Consider the following 22,667-nt stretch of genomic DNA (forward strand, 5'->3'; position numbering starts at 1 on the left):
ATACTTATCTTATATTTTTCTTTCCCCCAAAGCAAATCAATATTCTGCCCTAGCTAACTGATAATGCCCTTTGGTACAATATTTATATTTATTTTATATGCTCAGTACCTAATTAACCTCCATTCACATTGACTGCCAACAGTTCTTTTGATACCTCACCCTGGCTAGTCATTTCCTAAATCTTGAAGTGCTGAGTGCTGTGCTGGAAGTAACTAGAGCAGAATTTTAGTAAAAGTTCAATACTGAGCAGGGTAATTTAAAACCAGCTTTCACAGTAAACTAAAAGAGTGTAAGCTGTCTTTGTTTGCAAATCAGACAACTTGCTTTGAAGTGGAATCCTATCAAGGAAAGCCCTTGAGGCGTTGTCAACAGAAGAGATCAATTGTACAGTAGTAGATTATTTAAAGGTCATTTTGTCTGAAGGATTTTTGTACAGGATTTAATACTATGCTTAATACTATGTTTTACTTTAAAGGAATCAAACAGTTCTTAACAGATTTTTTTTTTTTAAGTATAACTATTTCCTTCACATTGACTCAAAGCATCTAAATTAGATTCACAGCAGTTACCACAGATTTACCAAAAGATGAAATATACATTTACAGTAAGTACAATAGTTGCTGTGAGAAAAAAACATTATGAAGAAGTAATTTTGGGAAGTCACTGGGTTACTCACTAGGAAACCTCAAAATACAGCTTAGTAATATTACTTTGAGACAAAAATGACATCTGATTATATTCATTTTCAGACCAAGTCAAACAATACTTCCAGTACATGATTCTAAAATGAAGTATAAATAAGATGTAGCATATAGAAGATAAAACAGAATAATCACAGGGATAGCTTAACTTGATTATAAAGAAATTGCACAATTATATGTTATGACTATGGAAGCGAGCCATTGCTGTCAATCAGAACTATATTGAATTATTATTTGGTAGATGTTAATTACTTAAAAGTTTTCTTATCATAATTATTCATCCTCCACTGGCCCACAATATTATTATACTTCTTCATTCAGAAATTCTTATTATGACACAGAATTGACATGATTAAAAGCAAATTATAGAATTAAAAGTGATATGAAGAATAAAATACTGCTATTTCCTTGTTCTTGAATATTTGTAGATTGCTTGTATAGTTGTATAAAGAAGCTCCTTTTCTATGACTGACTTGTCTTATCACAGAGTAATTGCTTTACATGCATACATGCTAACAATATGAATCTGAATTTCCTTATTTTTTGGTAATCTATGTGACATATAGCAACAGAGAGCCTGATTTAAAACCTCACTCAATTTCATATGTCTTAATCCACAAAAGTGTAAATCATGATGCTGATGCAGTTTTCATATTTTAATAGAATCTTTGCAAATGATTTTTACTTTCAGAAAATATCAGAAATTTGTATTTGAAAAAAAAAACATGAATTAGCAAAAGACAAAATGAACAACATAGAAGGGACTAACTAAATATTTACTTATTTGAATGTTCAAACAATATCATGAAGCATCTTTTTAGCTCTTACCATGTACAAGAAGGTCTTCTAGAACAAAGGATCTTATATGGAGTTGCAACCCCTTGTGGCATCAGGTGACTGAATGTGAGGGCCTTGAAAAATGTGATAATCATGAAAGTTATAATATATTCTGCCAGGATTCAATTTTTTATGTAAAAAAAATTAACAATACATTCATCTCATTAGTATGTGAATTTACTTTCATAATTAATAAAGAGTAAAATTATGTAAAAGTAAAAAAATGCAGACAAGTTTTTTTTTTTTTAAATTAAATTACTTTGTGATTTATTATCAGTAAATGTTTGTTTTTATTTCTATTTTATATACCTATTTACCTAGGGTCATGGACAAAGTTCTTTTTTCTTTTATATTTTTTTATCCAAAGTTTATTGGAGGTGCCTTCAATCACTGAATCACTGAGAACCAAGTCTTTCATACTTCTTCATCACACATTCTTACTGTTACTGGATAAAATATATTTCTTATTTTGATTCTTTCACTCAGAATCAGTTCATGTATATCTTTCCAGGCTTTCCAAAGATAACTTGTTCAACTCCACCAACAATGCATTAGTGTCTAAATTATTCCACATTCCCTCCAACAGGTATCATTATCTTTTTCAGTCATTTTAGACAATCTGAGAGGTGTGAGATGGTACCTCAAAGGTGTTTTAATTTGCATTTCTCTAATCACTAGTGATTTAGAGCATTTTTAATATGACTATAGATGGCTTTAATTTCATCATCTGAAAATGGTCTGTTCATATACTTTGGCCACTTATCAATTTGGGAATGACATATTCTTATAAATTTGACACAGTTTTTTATATATTTTAGAAATTAGACCTTTATCAGAAACACTGTCTATGAAATTTTTCCCAGCTTTATATTTCCCTTTTAATCTTATTTCTTTTGGTTTTGTTTGTGCAAAAGCTTTTTAATTTAATGTAATCAAAATTTTCCATTTTTCATTTCATAATGGTCTCTAGCTCTCCTTTGGTCATAAATTCCTCCCTTCTCCAAAGATCTGATAAGAAAATTATCCCTTGCTCTTCTAATTTGTTTATGGTATCACCTTTTATGCCCAAATCATGTATCAATTTTGATCTTATTTTGGTATGGAATATGCCAAATTTCTGACATACTATTTTCCAGTTTTCCCAGCAATTTTTGTCAAATAATGAATTCTTGTCCCAGAAGCTAGACTTTGGGGGTTTATCCAGTACTAGATTACTACAAGCCTTGATTATTGTGCTATATGTAGCTAATGTATTCCACTGATCCATCATTCTATTTCTTAGTATCAAATGGTTTTGATGACTGCTACTTTATAATATAGTTTCAGGTCTGGTGCCACTAGGCCACAATTCTTTATATATATTTTTTTTCATTAATTCCCTTAATTGGCCTTTTATTCTTCCAGATGAATTTTGTTATTATTTTTCATATCTTTCTTTGGCAGTTTGATTGTATGGCACTGAATAAGATCAATTTAAGTAGAATTGTCATTTTATATATACTAGCTCATCCAATCCATGAACAATTGATACTTTTCTAGTTGTTTAGTTTTGTCTATATTTGTATGAAAAGTGTTTTGTAATTGTTTTCATATTTTTCCTGGATTTTTCTTGGTAGGTAAATGTCCAAATATTTAATTTTATCTATAGTTATTTTAAATGGAATTTCTCTATCTCTTGTTGCTATGTATTGTCAGTAATATATAGAAATGCTGATGGTTTATCCTATAACATTGTTAAAACTATCAATTGTTTCCAGTTAGTTTTTGGATGAATTTCTAGGATTCTCTCAATATATCATCATATCATCTGCAAAAATGATAATTTTTATTTCTCCATTTCCTATTCTAATTCCTTTAAAACAATTCTCATCACCCTCTCTTATTTTCCTCTAATGTAATAAGTCTTTTGTTGTTCTTCATGTGATCTCATTTGTCCTATTATATCTCCCTTTCCTCTTTTCCCAGTACAATTCTTTTTCTAACCCTTGATATTATCAGAGACCATTCATAACCATACCATCTGTCCTTGTGATGTCCCCCTCTAATTACCCCAATAATTATCCTCTTCTAACTAACCCCAAATCAATAGTCCCTGCTTTCAGGGAGTTTTCATTTCCTTAGAAAAATACATGTACATAGGTAAACATAATGCAAAGTAATTTAATTGGGAGCAATGTTACAAAAACAAATCTGTATAAAGGAAAACTTTTTTTATGATTGTTCAGTAAAGCTATTGGTTTTCCAGCATATACTTCATGACCCCAATAGGAAAGATACCATAGTTAGTGTAACTGAGAAGGATACAAATGATGACAGAATCTGACAGTTGCAGGAATGTAGAGAAAGAAAATATAAAAGAGTGAGACTGTGAAGGTTGAAATGATAAGCAATGGACTGGATATGTATGGTGCATGAGAATGAAGAACCAAGAATAAAACCAAGATTGTGAGCCTGGTTGACTAGATAGATTATGGTATCTTTAACAATAATAGACAAGTTAGAAAGAGGGGAGTATTTTTTTGGGGGGGAGCAGACTTAAAGAATTCTATTTTAGATATATTGAGTTTGAGATACCTAATTATCATACAGCTTGAGAAATACAAAAGGCAGTTGGTTCTATAGAAATGGAGCTCAAAACAGAGACTAGGATTGACATGTAGATCCAAGAGTTATTTGCTCAGAAATGAGATTTGAATGAACCTATAAAAGCTGATGCTGTTTGTTGTTACTGTTCAATTGTTCCAGTTGTGTCCAACTCTTCGTGACTCCATTTGAAGTTTTCTTGCCAAAAATATTAGTGGTTTGCCATTTTCTTTCCCAGCTCATTTTATATATCATGTTTTATAGGCATACAGGGTTAAATGATTTGCCCAGAGCCACAGGTTTAGTAGGTATCTGAGGCCAGATTTAAACAAGAAGAGATGAACAACCTTATTTTTCTAAGAATTGGTAAGATGACCAAATGAAATGGTATAGAATATAAATTCAGCTGTAAAATTCAAATAATATCATCTTTCTTACAGGGATAATATTTGTAAAATACTTAGTACAGTGCCTGGCACATAGTAGGTATTTAAAAATACTTGTTCCTCTTCTTCCTTTACTGATAGTTTTGATGGGTTTGGAGTAGCTGTTCCTAGTTTGAAATATGAAGCACAAAGGGCAAGGCACAAGACAAATGTAAAAAATTCACAATGGTATTCTCTTTGCCAAAAGTTATCTTTACTTATGAGAAGAGGTTACAAACAAAATGAAAAGGTGAAATAGACACCAGGAGTGGAATATATGAAATAGATTTGAGAGAGCATATAATTAGTGAATAAAGGGATTTTAACAATGAACAGGGGAAAAGACAAGTCCCTTACTGGAACTCACAATTAATCAGAAGAAAAAAAATAGACCATAAGGTGGGAGTATACTATTGACTAGGAGGATAAATCCATAGAGGTTAACAAAAGAATTATTCAGCTATAATAATATAACAAGGAGAAAGACACGACTAGGCAAGGGGGAAGAGGTAAGAAAAAAGACACCAGAAGGCCGAATTCCATGGCAGACAAAATGTGAAAGGAATTTAGCAAAAATGACTTAGACTAAGGGCAGATTTATCAAGGAATTTTACCCTTGGGAGTTTGACATCATAACTTGGCTTTCTGATTAGGTACTGGAAAGTGGAGGCTCCAAAGACCTTCACAGGGATTGTAAAACTCAGTTGACCCTATCAATGCTCTTCCCTGCTTGCCTCAGGGAGTATTATAATCTTATCTTTAGATTTTTCTACCCCTGCATAGCTACCCAGAATCTCATCAATTTAACATGTTCTCCTCATTCTACTCTCTTCACTCAACATTCAAGTTAATTCAAGTTTTTACAGATTTCTCTGAAATCATCTCTTTCTTATATAACATAATATTATATTACATTCATATACCACAATTTGTTCAGCCATTTACCAATTCTAAGGCATCCCCATCCACCATTGATTTTTACTTATTTATATATTTATTTTTGCTGAGGCAATTGGGGTTAAGTGACTTGCCTAGAGTCATACAGCTAGGCAATGTTAAGTGTCTGAGATCACATTTGAACTGGGGTCCTTCTGACTTCAGGGCTGGTGCTCTATCCACTGCACCACCTACCTGCCCAGATCATTGATTTTTAATTCATATCCACTAATGAGACGTATCCCCTAAGACTATTCTCTTCTTTTTAAATTCTATATTTTTCCCTTTGGTAATAAGAACTGATAACATTAGCAACTAATATCAGTTTTCATTCATCTGGATTTAATAGTGTTGATGGTAAAGCCACTTCCTTTTGAGTGACTATGGTTTTCTTTTTTAGCTCTGAAATATTCCAAGGTTTGAAGAAACTAGCATAATGTCATAGGGATCATTTGGGGGAATCTGACTACCATAGACGATCCTCCTTCATTTGAGCTCCACATTTTATTTCTCTATGATAATGACATCTTTCCTAAATATGTATCTGTCTCTTTTATTCCTCAACAGATATTTTAGATCAGAGGGTCATTATATGCCTTGTTGTTCAGGGCTTCAGTGAAAAGATGGTCAGAAGGAGAATAGAATATCATAATAAAATTATGTTTCACTATCAAAAAGTGAAAAGGGCCAAAGGGATATAGACTACTCATTAGCTTCATGTCAATGCATCATGAATACTTTCTTCCCAAAGAGTCAGAAAGCACCAGACAAAGTAAACACTGAACAACACAATAGTAAGCAAAACTTACTATACATTAATGGTAAAATTGACTGTCTGGGATATGTTTCAGTATCAGCTATCATTGGATCATCAGACCATTGACAAGTTAGAGCAAAGTTCCATAGATTGTATTAGAAGAAAGAATAAGCTCAATTCATTTCAGCAAGTATATTTCTATCATCATATCTTTCAAAGAATTTTAAATAATTTTTATGTGTGAATAGAAGCCTATATAGAAGAGAGCCTTAGAGACATTACTTTTCTCTAATAAATGAAATACTTTTGCCTCTAATAATCATTTATGAATTACTTATTATATGCACAGATCTATGGCATATGAGAGGAAAGTAAAAGCAAAACAGAGACTGACCTCTGGGAACTTACATTTGAATGGTATAGGAATATATCATATCAACAAATAGTTACAAGTACATGTACAAAATAATATACAAATGACTTAAGGAGAAAGCAATAACATTTAGGGTAGGAAAGAAAGACTTTATATAGAAAATGGCCATTGAAGTAGTACTGATAAATTGAATTTTGTTAAAAACTAAAGATTCTAAGCAGCAGATTGAAGAGTAAGTAGTATATTGTCCTTGTCAAACAATACACCCTATGGTTATCCAGAATTCAACATGCTTCACACTAAATTGTATAGTATGTATCTTTTTATTTGTTTTTTGTTTGTTTTGTTTTGTTTTTACATAATTGCTTTTGTGTTGTTTCCCCTTATCAACCATGATCATCTTGAGATCTGAGACCAGTGTTATGTAAAGTCAAGCTGAAACTTTCTAGACCTGACAGATTTCAGTGTGAATATGTATACCTCAGAAATTGGGAACCATTATAAATTGGGATTCAATTTATGGTTTTTGTTGATTACCTAGATTTAAGAAAGTAATGGGTGCTGGAGCCCCTGCCCCACACCCCAAATACCAAGAACTGATAAGCAATACAGTGAAGCATGAGAGCATCCTGCCATAAAATATCACAAGGTCACACATATCTAACACCAGATGTTCCTTAATCATCAAACATTCCCCTAGTCACATAGTCACAGAACTGTTTTTTCAAACCTATACTCTGGAAACATATATAAGCCTTGTACTTTCCTTCAATAAATGAGCTATTCTGCTTTGCACAGAGTTGTCTCCGCCTCTTGCTTTCTTCATCCATTCCCAGGTTGTTGCCTTACTAGCTTTGCTTACAGGTTGCACGTGGCTTCAGACCCCCTTAGTTCGAGACCCGCAGGTCGGGTCAAATGGGAAAATGTTAATAATTCATATTAAACTTTAAAATGCATCATGTGAATTTTGGGGGGGATATAGTTTTTAAACATTTACTCTATATTCCTCTGGTTATAGGTAAAAGTTAAAGAATAATCTCTTCATTAATCTCTCCTTCCGTCTATGTTTCAAACTAAATCTATAGAAGAAAAATTAGTAACAGAAATATCAAATTATAAGCATTTGTCATCCTAATCAAAGAAACAATACTTTTAAAACTATAAGTGACATTATATTTGATTCACTTTATCATTCATTTTATAGATGAACTCAAATTTAGAGAGGGTAAATTTGCAAAGACCAAACAGCTAATTAGTGGTAAGCTTTGACTAGAAAAGCCAGCCCTCTTGATTCCTTGCACAGTACTTTTCCTACTACACTGAGTTCAACTTTTTCAATAGAGAAATGTCTTTGATGTTAAAAAAAAGAAAAGATAGAAATGTATGCCTATTCTTATTTTGAATTAATTATATCAGTCTGTGATATCAGACTATGTAAGTCTGATATGCTATTGCAAGCTAGTGGTAGCATGACCAAATTACAGGTTAAAATTTTTTGCATAACAATTAATCAATGTTTGAAAGGTTGTGTAAAATATGTATGAGTCACTTTGAAGTCAGGAAGAATTGGTTTGAAGTGCTCTCTCTACCACATTAATTGTGGGTCTATGATAAAATAACTTCATTTTTAAGTGTCACAGATAGCAATCATAGAATTCCTTACAACAATGACATAACTCATCTGGTCACAAAAAAATAACAACAAAAGCAATCAATAACAACATCCAACTGCAATTAATATAGTACAGAATTTTTAGCCTATCATTCATATAAATTCAAAATAATGCATGAGAAAAATTCAGAGACCTTGATCTTGAGTAGGAGAAATAAATTAAATCTTTAGTTCAATATAAATGGTTTCCTTTGTAATTCTATGCATTTTTATTATTTTAATATTGTGTTTAATATTGTACATTTAAAAACATTATCCTGAGAAGAGCTATATAGACTTCCCTAATTCATCAACGATAGAGTCCATGATGAAAGAAAAAGGTTAAGAACCCTTAATTTAGTGTTTACTTGTATGATCTAATACTATAGATGAAGAGATTGAAGGTCCAAAAAAAGTGCATTGCTTGCTATCATTTAGTTCTATAATATGTAAAAAAGTCAGAATTTGAACCCAAGTCTCTTGATGTCTAGTACAAGGCTCTTCCCATGAAGTTAGATTATCTTTTTTTTTGTTTTTTTTTTTTTTAACTAAAACTAAAATAAAAGAGAGGCAACTGTCCATGCTATGTGTAGATAGTGTACATAAGGACAGTTCAGCTCATGAGATTAATGAATATTCTCAAATGGTCCTTAATTTTGACATCATATTAAAGAAATAATTATTATTCCAAGTCATCAAGGAGTAAAAAAAGGGTTAAAAATGAGTGAAAAAAGAATAGTACCTCACTCTTGAAATCCTGAAACATAGTTTCCCTAGAATACAAATTTATACCAAACTACCAACATATCCAAGAAGATAATTTCAGAAGTGGCTTTGGAGTTGGGTGAAGACAAGAATAAATACAATTTATTTTTCTCATGGTAATTAATACCCATGACCTAATATGTCAATATCCTTTTACTACTTTTGAAGCATTGTAAGGATGTTAATTTGTTCAAGGCTATGGGAACCTGGAAAACAATTCTCCTCTTGGGTTAGATTCAGGCAGAGAATCCAAGAAAGGGTCATAGAAAATATTTTATTTCCTCTTTAAAAAGGGGGAAAACCAGGGCACTCAATATTTTTATTTAAAATTGCATGACTACACACATAAACTAATTTGGGAGAAGAGTGAGAAAAATTGAACAGATGAATTTAGTTAAAAAACAAAACATGCTGATTACTGACTAAATCCAATAGTTTAATTTTCCTAACACTCATTTCTCTGCCAAGGGTTTTGTGCATATAGCTATAACTTCAATCTCTCACTGTCTTAATATTCCCACGGAAGATTTTGTGGTAAATAGATTTTAAAATGTGATGAGGATATAAAGGAAAACAATGGTGATTTCACTTGTGGCCCTTCCATTCTTTGAGCACCATTTCCACAGACAGTGAAAATGTTTTTCTACAATTAAAAAAAAAAAGTATCCAAATGTCAATGTTTTTCCCCTTGTTTTTGAAAACATGAAAAAAGAAAATTTGAAGATGAACATTTTCCCATAATGGGGAATAGTGGTCAAGCTATAGATAGAAGAGTTACAATTTTAATGGACATATCATTGTATCTCAAAATTTGGAAAAATGAAATTAAGATCCTATTAGTTGTCAAGTACTTTTTAATTAATCTCCTGAATATTATTTCTTTCATTCCACTCATACAGATAATTCAAGGACATATATTTCTTTCTTGTAACAGGCTCTTAATTGATCGCTTGGCCTTTCATTTCTCTCATTTCCAAAACATTCTTCAAATAGCTATAATAAATAATAATATATAATATATATATGTAATGTACATATAATATAATAAATTTCCTGATTCTCTTCCATAAAAAGTGATCTTTTCTTCCTGAATTTCCCATAACAGAATGTAAATATCAGAAAAGGAGTATTTTATATTAATATTCCTAGCACTTGTCAAATAGTAGACACATAACAAATGCTTATTGAAAAACTGCATTTCCATGCGCTTATATTTTCTAATTATCACATTCTACAGAGAGATTCACAAGCAGCAGGCCAACCACTTGGAGACAAATTCTTTAACCATATCAACACAATTAAACAATAAAAAATTCAAAATGGTCCATAGCTATACATGCATGGCCTTTCATTCTTGCTTGTTATTGTGGAAGCACTGTGGGATGGGATAGAGAATTCAAAGAACCATACAGTTTTTAGATGATTTAAAACATTAATTTAGTTGTTTATACTCTATGACATCATTGTCCAATGATCAAGAAATTAATGTACTATTAGAGGAGCTAAATCATAATCATAGACAAGTTTTGTCTAAATATTCTGTCTCTTTTGCTCTCTATCACTCTGTTTCTTTGTCACTTTCTTCTCTCTCTCTCTCTTTCTCTTTTTCTCTCTCTATCCCTCTTATTTTATCTCTTGCTATCTGCCACTTCATCTCTGTCTCTCTCATCTTTCTCCATGCTTCTTACTGTATATGAAAAAAAATTACTATTTAGAAGCAGTTACTTCTTCATAAGTTTTGGTAAGAAAAACTCAGTCCATCATGGGATGATCAGCTTTGAGTGAGCGAGTGACCAAGTTCCTGGACTAAGGAAGTGAAAACATTGGACACTTTTTACACAATAATATTCCCATATGCTTTTAACATATTTTATAATGATCATCTATGTTTAATGCCTTCTAACCATTATCAGGGTGTGAAATATTCAGTCTGTCTTACTGACATAATGAGTGATTTAAGAAGATTCTAGGCATGTATTCCTATCAATCCTTATGCCAATAAGGTCCTTCAGGTTTCAAATTGTATCCTACCAAACTACAATGTACTTCAGAATTATTATTACTTATACATTGCTTAATCAGATAGTGAGTTCCAGAGCCATAATAAGGAACTCTGACAGTGAGGGGATCAGTGTTAAAATATGTACAGTGGGAACTGAGTGCAGACAGAGATTTGAGTTGATGAAGGTGAAAAATTAGAACAGTGAGTTCAAAGGAAGGAAGAACAAGAGGAGGCAGAAAAGAAAATGAGCAAGTTACTGAGTTTATTGAGGAAGGAGCAACAAACTTGGAGAAGTTTTAAAGTTTTAAATATATAAAAATATTTATTATCTAGAAGAATAATAGAAGAGTAAAGCATAGGACCTGGGAAGGGGTATAGTTGAGCGTGGTCATATCAATGAACAGGACACAATTTTCTTACAGTAATCTTGAACATGTAGTGTGCCATGAGTCATTTCACTGTGAGGGAAAATTAAGTCCCAGATCTAGAGTTCCTTAATCTTTCTTCTAGTGACTGATTGCCACAAATCACATAAGCTGGGAACTTAATTATATTTCTTAAATTGTCTTACCCTCTTACAAGAAGAGCCATCATGGAGATAGGAGACAACTAATTTGCCCTTCCTTAAAAATCTGGGTTCAGAGTATAACTATGTACTAGTTGGAGAGCATTACAATTCTAAGAGAAGCTGTGAGTATACAGCCACCTGGAAGAGATTCTATTGCATATTTTATTTCTTCTTCTTCTTCTTCTTCTTCTTCTTCTTCTTCTTCTTCTTCTTCTTCTTCTTCTTCTTCTTCTTCTTCTTCTTCTTCTTCTTCTTCTTCTTCTTCTTCTTCTTCTTCTTTTTTTACATTTATGTCAGAAAAGAATCAAATACTATATACAGTAATTAAGCATCATGATCTATTTTCATGGTTGGATTGATTCCATTTTGCTAGGTTCATATGACTAGGGGTCATAGCAAATTCAGGGAAGAGATTTAATATTCAAGATCCTCAAAATTATTACTATTATAATCCATTCTCTACACATCCAGGGATCTATAGCATAGATATATGTCTATAGCATATAGTCACCTAAAGCATAAGTCATCCTTTTGCCTCAATAATCTCCAATATCCTCCTGTTATCTCTAGAATAAAATATCAGTCATTCAAAGATATTGACAACCTGGTTATTCCTACCTTGGAAGTCTTCTTATGCATAATTCCTCTCTACATAATTTATGGTCTAAATGTACTGACCTATTTGATAGACTTTGTAAAATGAACTCTATCATTCTTTCTACCTCTTAGAATCCCTGATAACCTTCTCATCTGATCTAAGACCTTCTCTGTGAAGCCTTTACAAGTATCTCTAGCTGTTTTTACCTTTCCCTAGAAAGTTGCATTTCATCTACTCTATAAGAATCCTATTACATGTTGTCCCACTCATTAAAATGTGACCTTTTTGACATCAAAGGCTATTTTTTGCTTCTTCTTTGTATCTCAAATGTTTAATATAATGTTTTTTCATATAATAAGCATTTTATACAATGCTTTTTGATTGATTATTAATTTCATAAGGTTTATGGTGTACAAGAAAAATGAGAATAACACACATAAAAACCTAGATGATGATTCTAGAACAACCATTCTGATATAAGATAGTTTGGAATATACAGCAAACTCAAACAGGAATTTAGAATAGAAAAATAAGCATAGTTTTTTAAAGAAAGAATTAATGGAGTAGATTTTTCTGTGGCCTTAATGGAAATATCTGAGATGGATATTGAAAAGAGATGGGAGGACAGGACATTCAGTGAATTATAATAAGTTGTAGGAGGGAGAATGAGTGTGGGGTATGGTAAAGATGCATAGTAAGAATGCAAACATATTTTTATGCATTTTCTAAATTTAAGATCTTTAGTATTTTTGCATGTGCTGCATACCCTGCTAATTATATTCATTCTTTAATATTACTCAGCAGAAAATATTTGTTTATGCCAGTTATTTTATTCATCCCATGCACATTATCATATGTAAGAACTCCAGAGAGTTTTAAGGCAGAAGAAACATTATGTTAATAAAAGCATGGTATTATACATTCAATCAATCAATGTACACACATTTATTAAGTGATTACTAAGTTCTAGATACAAAGCTATAGAGGTGCTGGGGTTAAGACAATAATAATGAAACAATACCTGTCCTCAAGGGCCAAATATTTTACTTATATTTATTATATATGTTTATAAATGTATGTACATATATAAACATATATGTATAAATATACAAAGGAAATTTTGATACTAAGAGCAGTAGTAGATGAAAGAATCAGGAAAAGTTTTGCATAAAAGATAACATTTAAACTGAGTTTTTATGGAATAAGGGGTTCTAAAAGATGGGGATGAAGAGAGAGTATTTGTAGGTATGGAAGACAGCCAGTACAAAGACTGGCTGGACAGAAACCACTTGAAGAACAGAAGACCACTTGGCTTGATAATAAAATGTTGGAAGGGGAAAACATAACATATAAACATAATATATAACATAATATATAAAGTTGGGTCTCTATATCCCAAAGAGATTTTAAAGAAGGGAAAAGGATCTGTATGTGCAAGAATGTTTGTGGCAGCCCTCTTTGTAGTGGCCAGAAACTGGAAACTGAGTGGATGCCCATCAACTGGAGAATGGTTGAATAAATTATGGTACATTAATGTTATTGAATATTATTGTTCTGTAAGAAATGACCAACAGGAGGAATACAGAGAGGCTTGGAGAGACTTACATCAACTGATGCTGAATGAAATGAGCAGAACTGGGAGATCACTATACACTTCAACAACAATACTGTATGAGGATGTATTCTGATGGAAGTGGATATCTTCAACATAGAGAAGAGCTAATCCAATTCCAATTGATCAATGATGGACAGAATCTGCTACACTCAGAGAAGGAACATTGGGAAATGACTATGAACCACTGCATAGAATTCCCAATCCCTCTATTTTTGTCCACCTGCATTTCTGATTTCCTTCACAGGCTAATTGTACACTGTTTCAAATTCCGATTCTTTCTGTACATATATTGTATTTAATTTATACTTTAACATATTTAACATGTATTGGTCAACCTGTCATCTGAGGGAAGGGGTGGAGGGAAGGAAGGGGAAAATTGTAACAAAAGATTTGGCAATTGTCAATGCTGTAAAATTACCCATGCATATATCTGGTAAATAAAAAGCCATATTAAAAAAATAAATAAATAAATTTGGGTCTCATTATAAAGAGCTTGAAGCAAACAAGGTCTTTATTTTTGAAACTAAAAGCAATAATAAAAATAAGTAGGGGAATAACATATCAGATCTATATTTTAGTAGCCACATTAATAACTTGTTGGGGAGAAGGACTGAAGAGGAAATATACTTGAAATAGGTAGTACAATTAAAAGGCTACTGCAATAGTACAGGTAAGAGAGGATAAGAACAGGATGGTGGGTTAGTGACTAGAAAGAAGAGGACATGTGAGAGATGTTACTCACTTCCTGGGCAGTATGTGCATAGGGACTCAAAGTTAGCTTTACATATTTGAAAATTATTTGTGAGCACAGCACAAAATATAATAGGGATTTGGAGTCAAAAGTGTTTTTAAATTCTGGTTCTATATAAAATCACCTTTTTCAGTCTCAGTCTCTTCCTTGGTAAAAACTGAAAGGTTGGCCTAGATGTTCTCCAAACTCCTTCCTAGCTGTAAATTTAAGATGAGAGGAGGAACATTTATTAAGTTCCTATTATGTACCAGGCACCACACTAAATGCCTTACAAATATTATTTCATTTGATATTCACAGCCACCCTGTGGGTAGATGCTGCTGTTCTCCTCAATAATAAAATGGTTATAAAATGGCAAATAGTAATCAGCATCATACCCTATACAATCTGAGGCTGTATTTGAATTAAGATGCTTTTGATTCAAGGCCCCACTCTATCTATTGTGAAATTTAACTCTTCTAAGAATCTATGAACAAGCAAATTGATAGTACAATAAAAATAAAACATTCACAACTCCCAAAGAGTTTACATTCTATCACACACATACACACATACAAAGTTATCTTGACAAGCCCAAAATATTCAAGTTTGTATGAAAAAGAACAAACATGGTAGATAAAACCCTGGCTCTAGGAAACTCTGGGTTTGAATCCTATCTCAGATACTTACCACCTCTGTGACTCCTCAATTTTTCATCTGTTAAATTAAAATTTCATTTAAATGACCTTTGAAGGAAAGCCTCTGAATGTCTCTCTGAATTCAAATCTATAATTCTGTAATATGAGGAATTTAGTCTGCTTCAAGTTCAATATGCATTAATGATGTTATGACAGCATAAAAAGCTAACTCAATTGTGTGCTGAATTAAGGGAGGAATAGTTTCCAGTGGTATGCAAGTTACGATTCTACTATATTCTGCTTTGGTAATTCAGTTCTGGTCACACTGATAATCTCAAAAATATACAGAGGAAGGGTCAGCTAGATGTTACAGTGGATAGGGAGGAACTGAGTTCAAATCCAGTCTCAGATACTTAACACTTACTAGTTGCATGACACACACACACACACACACACACACACACACGAGATGATCAAGGAATTTGGGTGATGTTAGGATGCTGCAGAGAAACAGCTATTTCAAAGTAAAGGGATATATCTCAGGAGGTGATAGTTTCTTCAACAATAATAATCTCAAATTATTGTTGGATTTGTGAAAGTTATCCTTTTCTTATTGTGGGAATTAAGGTCATATTGCCACTGTAAGTTGGAAAATTTGTGTAAAATTTTTTGGCCCTCCCTTTGCACCAGGGAAGAAGTCTGACTTTTCTTTTTCCTTTTTCTTTTATAGGGTGTGTACAGGATGTTATTTTAAAATACGAATTAAGTATTTGATCATAGGCTCTGTGTCATCTACTGGCCTTTGTGTATCACCTGCATCTTCCCCAAAACTCCCCCAAAAATGTTTGAGACATTTTCATAAAGTACATATAGAATATAAAAAAAAGTAGACTCAAACTTATGGATTCAATTGACAAAGGAGGTCATCCACAGATTTTGTTTAGATGGAAGTCCATTTCTCCTTTTGTTGAGGTCTCATGAAATACCTCAGACATATGTAAATCTTGCTGGCTTCCTGGCCCTTGTAGAATCCTGAAAATGTCTTCCTATGGGTGCCTAGTTTTCCTCTCTTTCAGCTCTCAGTTGGTGGCTTTGTTATATAGTTAACCAAAGATATGGTCAATGGAGGGATGGAGATTGAAATGTGACTCACTCCCTACCCCTTCTATGGTCTCTGGTATAAGTACAACAATTCTGCCTTCTTAAATGTTTTATTCCTCATGTCACTTCTTTGACACACGAAAACACTAGATACATTTTTTTTTTTATGTGATTTAATCCAATGTCTCTAAGTACTGTACTCCTTCTCAACTTGATTAATTAAGTTGTTGGCATTTAATTTATGACTTTGATTGATTAAATATGTGTCCAGAAAAAGTCCATATGTATTTGGTTGATTGTTTAATTACATAATACAATCAAAGAGCGATGACCATCTGATACAGTTATCTGGGATCAAAGCACTTTGTTAAATATAACTGAGGTTAAAGAGGTACAATGTCTTTTATGCTTATTTGAGTGTCAGGAGAGACATATATGGGGGATGGAGTTCACATTCTCTATGATTTTAGAAATTTCCATGCAGAGCAGGGAAGTATTCCTTTTATATTCCTCTCTCCTTCCCTCCTTCTTTCCCTCCTTCCTGCCCCCACTCCTCTGTTTCTGTCTGTCTCCTTTCTCACACTCACAGAAACAAACACACAGACACACAGACATACATTTAAAACAACTATATCCCCCTTTATCAAAATATATTCAATCCCCACCATTCTTTATGTACTATATCTCTGGAAAGGGGAGTCCAGATTCATATCCATTATAAAAGTCATCCCTTCAGGGCCATAGACCACCAAGAAACATTCTTATACTGTTCAGGAATTACTTAAAAAGTATCAATCTATGCTATGACCACCTAATTCATACTTATGGTTTCAGGTGTTAATTATGAAACTACCAAGGAAAACAGAACTTGGGAGAGCCTATAACAAGCACCGAATACTGCTATTCTTACTGGCTAGAAAGAACTAAATCAGTGCCTACTTGACTATGTTAAATTGAACTAAATTGAAATTTACTTAATTATCGTCCCTAGTGGTCACTGAAAACCTTTTTTGCTGAGTCAGCAAAATCAATGCAACGAAAAGTGAAATCCATGTAAGGATATTCAAAATTAAATATATCAATCTTTTACTTTGGAAGAAATCTCATAGCAATTCATTTATCCAAGTCTTTCCTGTGAAGCTTATTAATCAAAGACAGAAAAACTCATGGGAAAAACTAAATCTTCTAAATCAAAACTTCAAATTAATTTTTAAAAAAGTGAAAACAGGGGCGGAGCCAAGATGGCGGAGAAGAAACACACGACTCAGTGAACGTCCTCACTCCCTCACAACCAATTAGATAAATTAAGTCTCAGAATTAGCTCAGGACTGATAGATACCACAAGGACTGGAAGCACGACTTACCAGCTGAAGAGAATCTGGAGTTTCAACAGGAAAGGTCAGTTCTCAGGGGAGGAATAAGAAAGACCAGCACAGATGGTGGGGTAGGGGCACACTGCGCCCATTGCGCTGGGAGGGGCTCTGGGATCAGAGAAGCCACTGAGGTAAAGGAATCTGGCACAGGCTGTTAGCTCTTCTCTGCTAATTATTTAGCAGTTCAGAAGAGAAAGCCAAAATATTTTAAAACTCAGATTAGATTTCCCCCCCCCCACCCTGGGGGTGACTCAGCAGACGGCACCAGGGGGTGTGGCCTCAGCTCCCTCCTGTGAATAGTTAGGAGACTGACAAGTGGGTGGATACGGCCCAAGGCAACACACACTGCCTAGCTTAGCTGGAGGGAGTGGAACTCAGCTCCAGGAAGTCCCAGAGAAGCGGAACCTTTGAACTAGGGACCGCGGTTTCTGGCAGACACTTCCAGTTTGAGCACAGGGGCTTCTCACGTCACCTGCTGCAAACATCCACTCCCCACCCGGACACATAGCCTGGGCTTCTTGCTGTCTTCACTATTCTACGCCCTCGAAGCACAGTAGTGCTAATCACCTCTGAGACGCTCCCAGGGAGGGGGTGGGGAACTCTCTCCCAGAGCTCTCTCTTAGCGCGGGCGCAGGGGCCGCTGCATCCATCCAGTCTGGGAGGAAGCTGGTAAAGAAGTAAATAATTTCCTACCCCAGGGACAGACCCCAAAACATTTTTTAAGTATGAGCAAAAAAGCTAGAAAAACTATAGATTCCTTCTATACAGAGAAAGAGCGGGTATCCAACCCCGAGGAAGTTAACAGCAGAGAATCAGATAACAACCTAAAGGGGAACGATTCCTGCCCCCCATCACATAACTCTCTCCTAGAAGAAGCTCTTAAAAAATTGAGGGAGATCGAAGAAAAATGGGGCAAGGAAAGGGAAGTTATGATAGAGAATAACAACGTCCTGAAATTGGAGTTGGAAAAAATAAAGAATTCACAGGAGATGCAGGGAAACAAAATTAGTGAATTAGAAAAGGTTAAAAAAACACAGGAAAGTAGGATTTCTGAATTGGAAAAGATAAAAAAGTCTCAAGAAAATAGAATTTCTGAATTGGAAAAAGAAAATAATTCTCAAAAAAAAAAAAATTAGGGAAATGGAAAAAAATTCAATAGAGCAAAATAATTCATTTAAAAATGAAATTGGGCATTTACAAAAAGAACTAAAAACTGTGAAAGAAGAAAATAACTCCTTAAAAGTCAGGATGGAACAAATAGAAATGAATGATTCACAGAGAACCCAAGAATCAGTCAAACAAAACAAAAAAAATGAGAAGCTGGAGAACAACGTCAAATACTTACTGGGAAAATCTATAGACCTGGAAAATAGATCTAGGAGAGATAATCTGCGGATTATTGGACTTCCAGAAAACTATGACCAAAAAAAGAGCCTAGATTCTATTTTACAGGAAATTATCAAAGAGAACTGTCCAGAGATAATAGAAACAGAAGGGAAAGTAGATGTGGAAAGAATTCATCGAACTCCTTCTGAAATAGACCCTAAAAAAAGAACACCACGGAATATTGTGGCTAAGCTGCAGAATTACCACACAAAGGAGAAAATCCTGCAAGCAGCTAGAAAAAAACAATTTAAATACCAAGGTGCCACAATAAGGGTCACCCAAGATCTGGCTGCCTCCACATTAAAAGATAGAAGGGCCTGGAACCTGATATTCCGTAAGGCAAAAGATCAAGGACTGCAACCAAGAATGAACTACCCAGCTAAGTTTAGCATCTTTTTCCACGGAAGAAGATGGTCATTCAATGAAACAAAGGAATTCTATATGTTTCTAAGAAAAAAACCAGACTTAAACAAAAAATTTGATCTACATCCACAAGACTGAAGAGAAACAGAAAAAGGTACACAGAACCCTTGAGAACTGTAACTCTGTTGTGGGTATATAAAAAATACTCAAGGATAATTTGATTTTACTGATATAAAAGAAAAAAAGGGGGGTGTAGTAAAGGGAAGGAGGTCGGTTCAGAAAAAGGGGAAGAAGTGATAAAAAGAGGGAAACTACATCCCAGGAAGAGACATAGAAAATACACCATATCTGAGGGAACTTAGTGAGGGGGAGAATCATTGTGTGAATCTTACTCTCATCAGAAGAGGCTCAAAGAGTAAATAATTAACATATTTGTTTTTCAGAGAATTTTCTCTCACCTCATTAAAAGGGGGGAGAGGAAAAGGGAAAAGGAAAAGGGGAATAAGTGAAGGGACTTGGAGGGAGGGGGGAGGGATCCTAAAAAAAAAAAAAAAAAGAGGGAGGGTTGCGCGTCACAAGGGGGGTCTGTAAATTAAATATCGGGGAGGGGGATCAGGGGGGTCAAGGGAAAAAAGCATAATCTGGGGATAATACGATGGCAGGAAATACAGAATTAGTAATTTTAACTGTAAATGTAAATGGGATGAACGATCCCATCAAACGGAGACGGATAGTAGATTGGATCAAAAAGCAGAACCCTACAATATGTTGCCTACAGGAAACACACTTAAAGCAGGGAGATACATACAGAGTAAAGGTAAAAGGTTGGAACAGAGCCTATTATGCTTCAGGTAAAGCCAAAAAAGCAGGGGTAGCTATCCTTATCTCAGATCAAGCAAAAGCAGAAGTAGATCTCGTTAAAAAAGATAAGGAAGGAAACTATATCCTGCTGAAAGGTAGCATAAATAATGAAGCCATATCAATACTAAACATATATGCACCAAGTGGTATAGCATCTAACTTTCTAAAGGAAAAGTTAAGAGAACTGCAAGAAGAAATAGACAGTAAAACTATAATAGTGGGAGATCTCAACCTTGCACTCTCAGATTTAGACAAATCAAACCACAAAACAAACAAGAAAGAAATTAAAAAAGTAAATAGAACATTAGAAAAACTAGGTATGATAGACCTTTGGAGAAAACTGAATGGCAATAGGAAGGAATATACTTTCTTCTCAGCAGTTCATGGATCCTATACAAAAATTGACCATATACTAGGACATAAAGATCTCAAAATTAAATGTAGGAAGGCAGAAATAATAAATGCCTTCTTCTCAGATCACAATGCAATAAAAGCTACATTCAGTAAAAAGTTAGGGGTAAATAGACCAAAAAGTAATTGGAAACTGAATAATCTCATCTTAAAGAATGACTGGGTGAAAGAGCAAATTATAGAAACAATTAACAATTTCACCCAAGATAATGATAATGATGAGACATCATATCAAAATCTTTGGGATGCAGCTAAAGCGGTAATAAGGGGAAATTTTATATCTTTAGAGGCTTATTTGAAGAAAATTGAGAAAGAGAAGATTAACGAATTGGGCTTACAACTTAAAAGGCTAGAAAAAGACCAAATTATAAACCCCCAACCAAAAATTAAACTCGAAATACAAAAATTAAAAGGAGAAATCAATAAAATTGAAAGTAAAAAAACTATTGAATTAATAAATAAAACCAAGAGTTGGTTTTATGAAAAAGCCAATAAAATAGATAAACCTTTGGTAAATTTGATCAAAAAAAAGAAAGAGGAAAATCAAATTGATAGTCTTACAAATGAAAAGGGGGATCTTTCCACCAATGAAGAGGAAATTAAAGAAATAATAAGGAGTTACTTTGCCCAACTTTATGCCAATAAATTTGATAACTTAAGTGAAATGGATGACTTCCTCCAAAAATATAGGCTCCCTAGATTAACAGAGGAGGAGATAAATTGCTTAAATAGTCCCATTTCAGAAAAAGAAATAGAACAAGCTATTAATCAACTCCCCAGGAAAAAATCCCCAGGGCCAGATGGATTCACATGTGAATTCTACCAAACATTTAAAGAACAATTAGCCCCAATGTTATATAAATTATTTGAAAAAATAGGGGATGAAGGAGTCCTACCAAATTCCTTTTATGACACAGACATGGTACTGATACCTAAACCTGGTAGATCGAAAACTGAGAAAGAAAATTATAGACCAATCTCCTTAATGAATATTGATGCTAAAATCTTAAATAAGATATTAGCAAAAAGACTTCAGAAAATCATCTCCAAGATAATACACTATGATCAAGTAGGATTTATTCCAGGAATGCAGGGCTGGTTTAATATTAGGAAAACTATTAATATAATTGACCATATTAATAATCAAATTAATAAGAACCATATGATCATCTCAATAGATGCAGAAAAAGCATTTGACAAAATCCAACATCCATTCCTACTAAAAACTCTTGAGAGTATAGGAATAAATGGATTATTCCTTAGAATAATCAGGAGTATATATTTAAGACCGTCAGTAAGCATAATATGCAATAGAAATAAACTGCAACCTTTCCCAGTAAGATCAGGAGTGAAACAAGGTTGCCCACTATCACCATTACTATTCAATATAGTACTAGAAACGCTAGCCTCGGCAATAAGAGCCGAGAAAGAGATTCAAGGAATTAGAGTAGGAAATGAGGAAATTAAACTATCACTTTTTGCAGATGACATGATGGTATACTTAGAGAACCCCAAAGACTCTGCTAAAAAGCTACTAGAAATAATTCAAAATTTCAGCAAAGTGGCAGGATACAAAATAAATCCACATAAATCCTCGGCATTTTTATATATCACTAACAAAATGCAACAGCAAGAGATACAAAGAGAAATTCCATTCCAAACAAATGTTGAGAGTATAAAATATTTGGGAATCCATCTACCAAAGAAAAGTCAGGAATTATATGAGAAAAATTACAAAACACTTGCCACAAAAATAAAATCAGATTTAAATAATTGGAAAGACATTCAGTGCTCTTGGATAGGCCGAGCGAATATAATAAAGATGACAATACTCCCCAAACTAATCTATTTATTTAGTGCTATACCAATCAGACTCCCAAGAAACTATTTTAATGACCTAGAAAAAATAACAACAAAATTCATATGGAAGAATAAAAGGTCAAGAATTGCAAGGGAACTAATGAAAAAAAACTCAGAGGAAGGTGGTCTAAGT

This window comes from Sminthopsis crassicaudata, chromosome 1 (assembly GCF_048593235.1).
Source record: "Sminthopsis crassicaudata isolate SCR6 chromosome 1, ASM4859323v1, whole genome shotgun sequence".
In the NCBI taxonomy this organism is placed as follows: domain Eukaryota; kingdom Metazoa; phylum Chordata; class Mammalia; order Dasyuromorphia; family Dasyuridae; genus Sminthopsis; species Sminthopsis crassicaudata.